The following is an 11,389-nucleotide window of genomic DNA, read 5'->3' on the forward strand; positions in this document are numbered from 1 at the left end:
TCTCTCTCTCTCTCTCTCTCTCTCTCTCTCTCTCTCTCTCTCTCTCTGTGTGTGTGTGTGTGTGTGTGTGTGTGTGTGTGTTTGCTCTGTCACCTGCAAATCAGTCACCTGTGGGGACAGTACTTGAGTTAGGAACCCTGGGGGTAACTCTTGAATTTAGAAAGCAATCTTCCTTTCATGACCTTCCCTTCAGGTGGCAAGAACCCTCAAGCCCCACTTCAGCTTTCCACTGAAAAGGCAATGATGGAGGACCTGTGGCAACTCCTGGTGGCCACTGATGACAGGTGTCTCCCTAGAAAGCTTTGAATTTCCTCTTCCCCAGCCTAGCTGCCTGTCTGCCCTGTCTGCCTGGACATTCACTGAGGATTCCCTGTGTGTTTGCACTGAGAATCCCCAACCCCCTCTCTTCCCAGACCTCTGTCCAGTCATTTCCTCTGCAGCACACAGACACATGCTGTGTTGGGAGTTCACAGCATCCCTTAACATATGGCGCCATAAACACGCACACATATATGCAACCACGAACATATGGGCACAGGTCCCTGGTGCCCACACAGACATTGAGATGCTGCACACAGACTCCAAACCCTTAATACACATGAGGTGGGTGGGGTGTGCACCTGTAAGACCCCAGCTAAGACCCTCACATGTGCTCTCAGAGCAGAGTCATCAGCTCCCTCACATACATAAGCTTGCACATACAGGAGTGTGGTCTGACTCCAGGCACCGAGCCCAGAGCCCATTAGCTGTCCCCACAGCTGGCCAGCGCCTTGACTCAGGGACTCAGAATAGGGTGCTTCACTTCAGCAACACTTACCCCTTGCTCAGATCCCAACACGAGTCCTGTTTTGTGCAGCGGGGATTGGGGGGAATAATGCATTCAGTATCACCTATGCCTTTCATTTGCAATGCCCACTGCCGTGGGATGGCATCACCCATGTGATGCCCACAAAAACCCCATAGGCTAGTTGCTTCAGGCCTGCCATCACCATGGAGAGAAACTGAGGCTTGTTCAGAATTAGGGACTTGTCTGAGGTTGTCCAGCCACAGCTTGGGACCAGAATTTATTATCCAGGGCTCTGTCATAATCTTCTAGGGTCATTTATGTTGGCAAATGAAGGCACTAGGGGGCCACTGGGCTGAAAGGTCTGCTCTGAGTTCCGCCTAGGTCAAAGCCTAGACTCTCTATCAGGTGTTTCAGGCTTGCCCGAGCCATTTCCCCTGCAGTATTGTATGGTGACGGACATAGGAGGCAGTTCTTCTTTCTTGTCCTCTGGAAAAGGTAGGGAAGCCTTAAGTTGGGGTTCCCGGAAGATAACTAGTCTAGTGTGACTCAAGGAACAGAGGAAGGCCTTGATGGAGAGAACGTGGTGCTGCCTCAGGCTTCTTTTACAAGTTCCTCAGAGGTATCATATGGAGACCTACCAAACTGCCCCCCACTGGCTCTGCTAGTCACATGATTTGAATCCTCATACTCAGGATAGTATTTGAGAGGTTACCAAAGGCCAGGATGCCCCTCTCTCGTTTAGTTGCTTCAATCCTCCGAAGAAGCAGCCTACAGGAGAATCCCCCTGCTTTACGGACCAGACATGGCTAAGTTCTTCTAGAGGTATAGATTTGGTTGTCTCTGAGCCATGGGCATAGTATGAAGTTAACAGTATGAAGTTCCAACCACCAAACCTTTTTTGTAGCCTGGCCTTGTCTACCAATTCTTCCTGTCTATTGGTCAGCCTTTGGGAGATCTAGCCACACAAGTGCTCCCTATTGCCTAGAGGTGCCCTCTATGGCCCTTCCTCTGCCTAGCATATCCCATATCCTGGGCTCTCTCTAGCTTTGATCTATTTCACATCTCATGTCCCCCAGGAACCTCTCCTGGTGCCCAGCCAGTGCCTCCTTTGAAGTTTCCAAAAAGAAGTACCCAAAGCTCCCCTTTCCCACCTTAAAACCTCCGATTTCATTGTCTTTTTTCCTGTTTGGTTTTCCCTGTGTGCTGCTATTGCACTACCATATTGGTTCAGCTGTGGTCTGACACAGATGTAGTCACTCTATGGGGGTTGGGGGGGAGCTGGAAGGAAAATGAGAGCTTTTTGTTGTTGGCTTTGGTTTTGGCTAGGATCTTAGTTCTTTTAACTATGAAGAGATAGCATGTCCAAGGCAACTAATAGAAGAAAGAGTTTACTGGGGATTGCTTATCGTCTCAGAGGGTGAGTCTTTGCCCTTTATGGCAGTGAGCATGGCAGCAGGCAGGCAGGTAGGCAGGCATGGTATTGGAGCACTAGCTCAAGAGCTTACAGTCTTATGGACAAGTGCAGACAGACAGAGCTAACTGGGGATGCTGTGAGCTTTTGAAATCTCAAACCCCAATCCCAGTAACACACCTCCTTCAAAGAGACCACACTTCCTACTTTTCCACACTTTACAGTCCCACCAACTAGGGATCAAAAATTCAATTATATGAGCCTATGGAGGCCAATCTCATTCAAACCGCCTGACTCAGCGATCAGTTCATTACTAAAAATTGATGACTGCTAGGTTATTCTTGACCATTTAAGAAGCACACTTTCTTAAGTGAAGATTCATTCATTCCCTCACTCATCCAACAACTGTTTGTGACATATCTGCCCACCCTCAACCAAATAGTTACACTCGGAATATCACATTTATCCTTGATATTACTCTAAGGGGTGGGCATTATCCACAAATGAACACCACACACTGTACAACGAAAGAGCAGAAGAACTTATGTGGAACCCATTCACAAAGTCTGAGGAATACATGGAGAAGACCACCAAGAAGAGGGAAGGGAGGCAGACTCAGCCCCTCTCCTGACTCTTGGGAACTTGCACAATAGCAGCCGACTATGTGGGGAGGGAGAGTGCAAGGCAGGCAAGTATGGTATGCCCAGGGGCTGCTCAAGGAGCACACCACCAATCGCTCTGGCTGCAGGACCTATTTGTGCTGCAGGAAGTGCTGGCTACCATGAGACACTCATCCTACCTGGTCCAACCTGAGCTTCAGTGCTGCGTGTCCCTCAGCTCTGTGGCTGAGCTCGCTCGTTTGTGCCCCATTCTAGCTCTGACTTCTCTCTCAGCTGTCCTACTGTGAACTAGACTTTGTGTACCCCAAATTTGTTACATTAAAACTGTAACCCCTGCATTTGGAGAGTGAGTCTTCAGGTTAAGGGTAGTGTGATGGTTTGTATATCCTTGGACCAGGGAGTGGCACCATCTGAAGGTGTGGCCTTGTTGGAATAGGTGTGAACTGGTTGGAATGGGTGTGTCACTGTGGGTGTGGGTATAAGATCCTCACCCTCGTTGCCTAGAAGTCAGTCTTCCACTAGCAGCCTTTGGATGAAGACATAGAACTCTTGGCTCCTCCTGCGCCATGCCTGCCTGGATACTGCCATGCTTCCACCTTGATGATAATGGACTGAACCTCTGAACCTGTAAGCCAGCCCCAATTAAATGTTGTTTTTTATAAGACTTAACTTGGTCATGGTGTCTGTTCACAGCAGTAAAACCCTAACTAAGACAGGTAGCAATCTGGTTTTCTAGACTCCATCTCTCTCTCTTAAAGAAAAAAAAAGCCAGATCCACTCCATGAGCCTCCATGCACAAAGATGGATGTGCATACGGGGATTCTGTGGCCACTTGTGATCAATGACTTCAGCTCTTTGTTGTAGACTTCTTGAATCTGGGACTGCAAAAGACAGGTCCCTATTGCCTGAGCCACCTTGACTATAGAGTATAGTGCTCAGTCAATACCTTCAGAATGCACGAGAAGCAAAGCATGAGCTTCCACATAGCACTTCTTTAGAGCATACCCCTGAGGCTGTTCAGGGGGAAGGGGTGGGGTAGTCAGAGGTCTATGGGGATCCTGGGAAATATCTGAGCATATTTAACATAAAGTCTGTTCTTGCCCCCTCTTCTGGCCAGTCTCCTGCTCTCTCCCCTTTCTTTCCTCCCTAACTTCATTCTTTTCTTGTCCACCTCACCTTTCACCTTTCACCTTTCACAGTCCCCTCCTTTTTTCCTTCCTATTCATCCTCCCCTCAACCTCGCATCTTCCCACCCATCAGGTCAATGGCAGCTCCTCTCACCACAAACAGAAGTAACAAGGTGCCTGAACTTCAGAAGCTGATAGAACTGAGTTCGGATCCATCCCACCCCCTTGCTGGGTGACACTGGGTATGATGAACAATTTCTCTGATCCCTACTTTCATCTTGTGCATTATATGGCCATTTCCCTCCCCCTGCTGTTGTGAAATTGGTGAGGCACTTCTTGCAAAGCCCTCAATATGTATCTAATACATCAATAAGCCTGCGATCGTGGGTGGCCACCTGCTGTGCTTGCTGCTGTGGACTAGGCATGGCTCCGCATTAATGGGTACAGAACCCAGTAAGTCACAGCCTTCCCTGTGGCTTCCATCTTTGCTTTTCATCTGTCGTGTCTCCATCTGGTATTAAAAGACTGAGATTAGTGAAAGCAGAGAGTGCGGTTGGCACCTGATCATGTGCAGTTCAGTGCTAAGCTCACTCAATGCTTCTTGTGCCATTTCCCAAATGTTCTGCATACATAAGTTGGCCTCCTCAAATAGATGGGAATCTTTGGAAAGCAAAGGCAGAGGTCCTGCTTTGCATACATACTCACTCTGCTGCACCCCATCCCCCACCCATGAAGGAGCACCAGAGCCTCCCCAGGGGCCACAGACAATCTGACACCAGTCAAGATGTAAAGACAACTTCATCACTTAGCTCCTGAGGCCAAGTTAATTCTAGTAAATGTGTCTCTGTGTCTACTTCCTCATCTGGCACATGAACATAACCACTTCATGGGCTGGCATGAGGACTGGGTAAGACCAAAAAGAGAAAGGACATTGGCACCCTCACCAAAGCACATGGCCGGTGTGTCGTCATTTACTTGGGGCTCAGTTAGCAATTCAGTCATGGATCCTACACATGTTCGCTAAGCATCATACAGCTAAGTCAGGCTATAGCCTGATGATGCAAGTTCACACTGAATAAGAAAAAGCAAGATTTCCTGAGCTCAGGGAGCTGACACTATGTGGCTGCAGATTGTCCATCCATCAGACCAACCCCTCACAGTCTCAATTCATGCTGAAAGGAAAGAAGGATGCTGGAGAGTTCGGGATGTCAGTTGCTCGGAGGATGCTCACGGCACACATCTGTGCAGACTGATGCTACAGACACAGTGAAGCTTCGCAGGCCAAGGATGTGATTACAACATTCAAATCAGGTTGTGAGTTCCAGACTGGCTATGTGAACTTCGGTAAAGTATCTGACTGTTGAGAAAGCCTTCTCCCTCCCCCAACCATGCTGAGACCATCAATGGCAGAAACAGGGTGAAGCTGGAAGTGACTGTGACTATCAAAACACCTGGTGGGGGTCTCCAGAGCTGGATGGCAGTCCTGACTTAGAAAACTTGCTCTGTGCCTCCATTTTCCCTGCTGATTCCTTTTGCTTGTGTTTCCTCTGTCTCCCCAGGAAAGAGAACTTTGAATAGGACTTGGGCTCAAGAGGAGTACCCTCCCAGGCAGTGTCCCTGTGCAGCAAGCATGGCTTCATCTGTCGAAGCTGATCATGTTCTCTTGGGAGCAGAACTAATGTGAGCTTCAGGGGAAGGGCAGAGGGGGCTGGGGACACCCAAATGCACAGGCTCTGACACGTGCCCTGAGTGGCTGCACTGCCCCAAGGGATCCCCCTTCATACTCCAGTGCTGGTGAAGGCATCGCCAGGGCCGGATGAGTTCAGACAGAGTGCAGCCACCCACACAGTTGAGATGCTGCCAGTAGAGCGCTAAGTCGCCCAGATCCTGCGGAGGAGGGGGATTCCTGGAGCCCAGAGGCTTGGTGCCTACACTACAGTAGGAACAGGGTAGATACTTCATGCACCTTGATCGAGTGGCTCTCCAGGAGTGGGCACGGGAAGATGGGTGGATTCAGATCTGTTTAAACAGTAGAGTATCAGGACCTTTCCCCCTAGAGCAACTGCATGTGCATGAGAATGCCCTTAGACTATGCAGAATCCTTGGCTCTCCCACAAAGCACATTTGTGGACACCCGGTTAAGAAACTCTACCCGTGAAGGAAAGGGAATGACCTGTTTGCCTCTGAGCTGTGTGACTTCAGCTTTATAAAGCCTGGTATGCACATCTATAAGATAGGCATGGGAGCATCTAGGGTGGCTTGGGGGGCTATGAGGCTCAAGGTCATTGCTGCATTGATGCTAACCTTCATGCAGTCACACCAAGTGAAGGTGCTGAGTGAGCGCCTTCTGCTTGTCACAGCCGAGCATGCCTTGGGGATGACAGGTCTGTGCTCACTGTGGTGCTCACAGTCTCAGGGGATGAAAAATCTGACAAAGAACTGTCACATGCCAGCCATCAGAATCCCCTCTCCTCGTGTGCCATCCAGGATACCAGGTTTGACTCTGGCCACTGGCCAGCCCCAGTCAAAATGCTAGGATAAGTAAAAGTTGAGACCACCAAAATCAAAGGTTTAGGTCACCTTAGGACGGTGAAAGTCATAGGAGAGGAACCACAGACAAAGAACGAGAGTCAGGGATGAGGGTCTGAGCAGGATGGGGCAAAGGTCAGGAAGGCTGTGGGCCACCATCTCTTGTCTCCCTGTGGTACTGAGCTTTGTGGCAAACATTCACTGTGAAATTCACTCAGAATCTTATCTTTGTCAAGTATGTGCAGAACGTGGCTCCCTCTTACCTCCTTGGACGATGAGTTCATCCCCCAGCAGGCATCACTCTTCTCTGGTTATGTAATTGTTGCGTTAACGAGGGCAGCCACTCTCCTTGGTGTTCTTACCATGTTCCAGTCACGTGCCGAGCCTCACTTAATCATTTCAATAGCCTCATGTGGCCAGCACTTTCATTAGCTCTCATTTAGTATATGAGGCTCCCATGGCGCGGAGAGGGTGCTAGCCTGCCCAATGTCTTATAGAACGTGAGTGGTAGAGCAGGCCTGCAGTTCAGTACCTCTGCCTTTGGAGCTCCTGATTTTCCCTCCTGCCACCCTGGCAGCTGACTCCTCCTCTGGGGAGACAGAAGCATACCAAGGGCTAGCAGATATGCTACATTTTCTCAGAGCCGAAGGACAGAAGCCAAGTAGGGGTGCAGGGCCCTGAAGCCTCTGAATGACAAGTCTAACTCTCAGGGCACCCACAGTTCTCTGGGGCTGCAGCCACAGCTTACGAGGGCATGTGCAGGATCTGTTTTTCTTCCACACACTCTACAAAAGAAGACCCAGGGGGAAGAGCTCAGGGAGGGAGAAGGGAAAGGCAGCCAGAGGACCTGATGATTAGTAATAACGCCAGCTATAAGCGGATGGATGCACGCAGCACCACACCGCAGCACTGAACCTGTCAGTGTGATCCAGTTCCCAGTGCACGCAGCTGTCTGGGAGTAAGGCAGCCCCGGGGCCGAGTGAGGGATAGAAGGACTCCTGTCACTATTGTGCTGAGGGCTGGCTCTGGGACAAGGTCTGCTGAAACATGGGGGTATAAAGCTGGGGGAATCTTCACGGAATTTGTTATTTCCTGTGAGCACATACCCAGCTTCACATTTGAGACCTGTGGACTCTCCTGCCTGGGCTACATGGTATCGAAATTATGGGTTATTTTCTTGGGTTTTGGCTCATGCAATAAAAAGCCTAGAACGGTAAGAGAGTAGCTGAGGGAGATGTTGTCCTTGACAGTTGCAGGGAGAGCCTGGAGGTTGGTATCTGCTTATCTCATTGAAAGAACAACCTCCAGTAAGGTGTGGATGCTGAAAGAACTCCAAAGCCTGGGTACAACTGGAGAGATGGAAATGGCTCCTTTCTGTGTAGGAATGTTATACAGCTGCAGACATCATGCCTATACTAAGCAAGAGAGTTTTGATCTGTTCCTTCTGGGTGAATCTGGCGAGAACAATCATGTCTCCAAGCCAGAGAATGATGGCCCAGAAGTCACAGAGAACTAGCAAATGTCTGGTGTAGGCTGAGAGGCCCCAACTGTGACCCAATGGCACAGTGATCAGACTAGGCATAAGGAGGGGCTATCTGGGGCTGCATACCTGAGGTGAAGCCTCCCTCTACTACAGTGTACTGTAAGCCTACTTCAAATGTTCACCGAGTATTGAACTATTTCTCTTATCTCTGAGAGAAATGGGAACTTGGAACAGAAATTAAAGTTCAGCCATTTGTGAAATAGGCAGAGCCACATTGCTGGCACATCACAGTAAGCTGTGGATAAGGAGATTCCAGCAGCGTCCCTGTGGCAGGTAATGTTCTCTTCTCCATTTCATAGATTGGTAAACTGAGGCACGGATTGACAATAGCATATGCCCCAGACATGAACCTGACATGATCTATAGCATAAGGCTCTGAGCTCAGCTCTGTCTGTCTTCAAGGCCCAAACTCTTCTCCTCTCAGATGAGAAGCCAGAGAGGAACAAGGAGCCAGAGAGAAAGAGGGAGGTAACAGTGGATGACCGAAGACATGCACTCCCATACTCCAGAATGGCTACCCTGCATCACAGAAGAGCAGCTAGGGAAGGCCTTTGTCTTAGATGACAACACAGAACCCATGCACACGGATCAACACACCCGAGGGCAGGGGAAGTGGAAGAAGGGGAGGAGGAGGAGAAGGCAGCTCCAGCAGCAGTGACAATCCAGGAACAATTGCTACCTGCCTTCCTGAGAAGACCACCCTTTCCCCCCCGGGAGCTGAGAGAGAGGGTAAAAGGTGTGAGAGTTAAAGCTGGTTCTCCTCTCTGTATTTTATGTAAAGTTTCCCTTCCTTGTTCCCACAGAAAAGCCTTGGCAGTGGTTGCTCATTGGGCTCATTTCTGGTTTCTGTTGTCCTGTCTTGCACTGAGCTGACCCACAACATCTGAATGTGTTGGGTTCATTCTGGTGCTGGGGTTGCTAATTGATAGTCCTGAGCTCATTTCTGGGCTGGAATCTTCATGGTGCATTAGTATTCATGCTCACAGCACGGGGCTGCTCCAGATGGGGGATGCTAGGCAGATGAGCCTCACATCCAGGCTGATGTGCATTGCAGAGAGAGAGAGTTTGTGAAGAGCCAATGGTATCAAGTGAGAAGACACGAAGGAAGGCAAAAGACTTAAGACCAGATCCCTACAAGGAGTGTCCCACACACTTCCAGTGTCTTTAGGATCTGCCATCTGTGATGTATGGTCTCCTAGCCATTCTTCCTCCAGCAATCTAGTCAACTTGGGGTCCTGCTTGGCCTCATGTGTCCTGGGATGACACCAAAAAATGCAGAGAAGTAAGTTGTCATGAGTCTCGCCCTCAGGATGCTCACAGTCCTGAGGAGATCATTTGAAGACAGAGATAGGTGAGAGCCGCATCAGCGTAGAGAAGAGACATTACATCTAATTTAGGAAAGAAAAAGGAGAGGGCAAATGGACCAGACAAGGCTCTTTCAAAAAGATGTTTGAGTCGAGCCTTGAGAGACGGTAAGAATTTGCCAACTAAAGGCCATTGTCAACAGATGAATCCATGCATGGACATCCTTTCCCCAGCACCAAAGGAGACCGCCTATTTCAAGCTCATAGAAAGAGCCTGTTGGGCCAGGCAATAGTGCATTGTGAATCCCATTGTGGATGTCCCAAACCTACAGCTGGAGAAAGCAGATACAAACATCATGAGTGGCTTCACAAAGCCTGTGACTCATGATTGAAATGAGGGCCGAGTCAGCCTGAAGCAACTGATCATCCTAAAGCTCTGGGCATGGAAGCTTCCGAGCTTCTGTAGACAACCTGTGTTAGCCAACTTTCTCTTACAGCTTAAGGGTGGAAGGTTTCACTTGGCCTCTCAGTACACGCCCATCATGGTAGTAGGAGCACGAGGCAGCTGCTCACACTGCACGGGCTGTCAGGAAGCAGAAGGGTGAATGCTATCAAGTTTTAGTTCATTTTTATTCAGTCCAGGACCCAGACTGTAAAATGTTGCTTCCTACATTTAGGGTGGGTCATTCTACCTCAGTTTACCTCAGCAGGAAACTCCCTCACAAGCATACCCATATTTTATTTCCTAGTTGATTCGTAGATCCTGTCAAGCTGATATCAATATAAAACACCCTAAGTCTAGCCCCTGTCAACCTGATGCCCAAACATATCACTTTAGAATCATGATGCATCATGCTTTGTCCCCACAGGTTCATGTCCATCTCATCATGCAAAATGAATTTCAGTCCAACTTCAAAACCACCTGTAGTATTTAGCAGTTTCAACATTGTTTAAAAGTATAAATGTAGAGTCTCTTCTGAGACGCAAGTATTTCCTTAACTTTGAGCCCCTGTACGATCAAAACAAATTATATAGTTCAACTGTTCAATGCACAGAGTAAACATTCTTATTCTAAAATAGAATATAACAAGGGATGGTTAGACCAAACCCACACCAAAACCCAGTTGGTAACAACGCCATATGGGTGATCCTGCCAATTCTGCCAAGTTCCCAGGAGTGTGAAGAGCAGGGGTTGGTACAGAGGGGAAGGTCATGGAGCCTGATCCCAGGGAAGCACAGCTTAGTAGGTTTATTCTCTGATCCCGGGAAAATGCTTCCCTAGGCATTTGCTTTCAGGAGCAGAAGACCCTGCCAGCTGAAGGCTCTGTTCAAACCCCTCCTTTCCAAAACATTTGCATTTTTAAAAGTTAGAGCCCTTCGTGGGTGGGATCTTATACCCTCACCCCACGTACACCCCTACTATCCCAAGTCAGGGCAGGGTATGGCTCTTTAACCATTACAGCCTCCTTTGCAGCTCTCATGGCTGTAATTTTTTAACATGTTCAAACTCTTATCCTCAACAAACTGCATATTTTTAATGTGCCAAACTTTATGCTCTTTTCACTACAGACTTGAATAAGTGCAGTAAACAGAAGCCATATCCCAGCCTGAATATTTCCCTGCTTCAAAGTTTCCTTCATCAAACAAATTAACTAGTCCATTATATTTAACTTTAACCTCATGCTAGCTCTCAGAACACAGACAGAATGAAGCCAAAACATGCATTTCCTAAAACATCACACGAATGGTCCTTAACACTCTCCCTAATGCAGCCCTTGCTCCCATCTCAAACCTCATGATCCATACCTCTATTTTCCACTTTTCTTTCAGAGTTTCCGGATGCCAAGCCCTGAGAGAATGACTCATTAAGCTCTGCTTCCAACATGCTGACCTAAAGAACCAGACACTTCCGAATTCCAGCCACAAAATATTTCCCAAGAAATACACAGCCAGGTTTATCAGAGAAATGGTCCCACTCCCCCATACTGTATTCTGTACTGGTTACTTTTCTTCCTGATAAGATGAAATGGCCTGCTCAAAGCAGAGAGAGAGAGAGAGAGAGAGAGAG

At 48.5% G+C, this 11,389-nt stretch overlaps 1 protein-coding gene across 1 annotated transcript in view; it reads right to left on the reverse strand.

Moving 5' to 3' along the window:
* The window catches only part of Kcnip1 (potassium voltage-gated channel interacting protein 1), a 358,975-nt gene that overhangs the window by 208,566 nt on the left and 139,020 nt on the right, over positions 1 to 11,389 (reverse strand). The window lies entirely within an intron of this gene.

The sequence above is a fragment of the Mus caroli genome, chromosome 11 (assembly GCF_900094665.2).
Source record: "Mus caroli chromosome 11, CAROLI_EIJ_v1.1, whole genome shotgun sequence".
NCBI classification, from domain to species: Eukaryota; Metazoa; Chordata; class Mammalia; order Rodentia; family Muridae; genus Mus; species Mus caroli.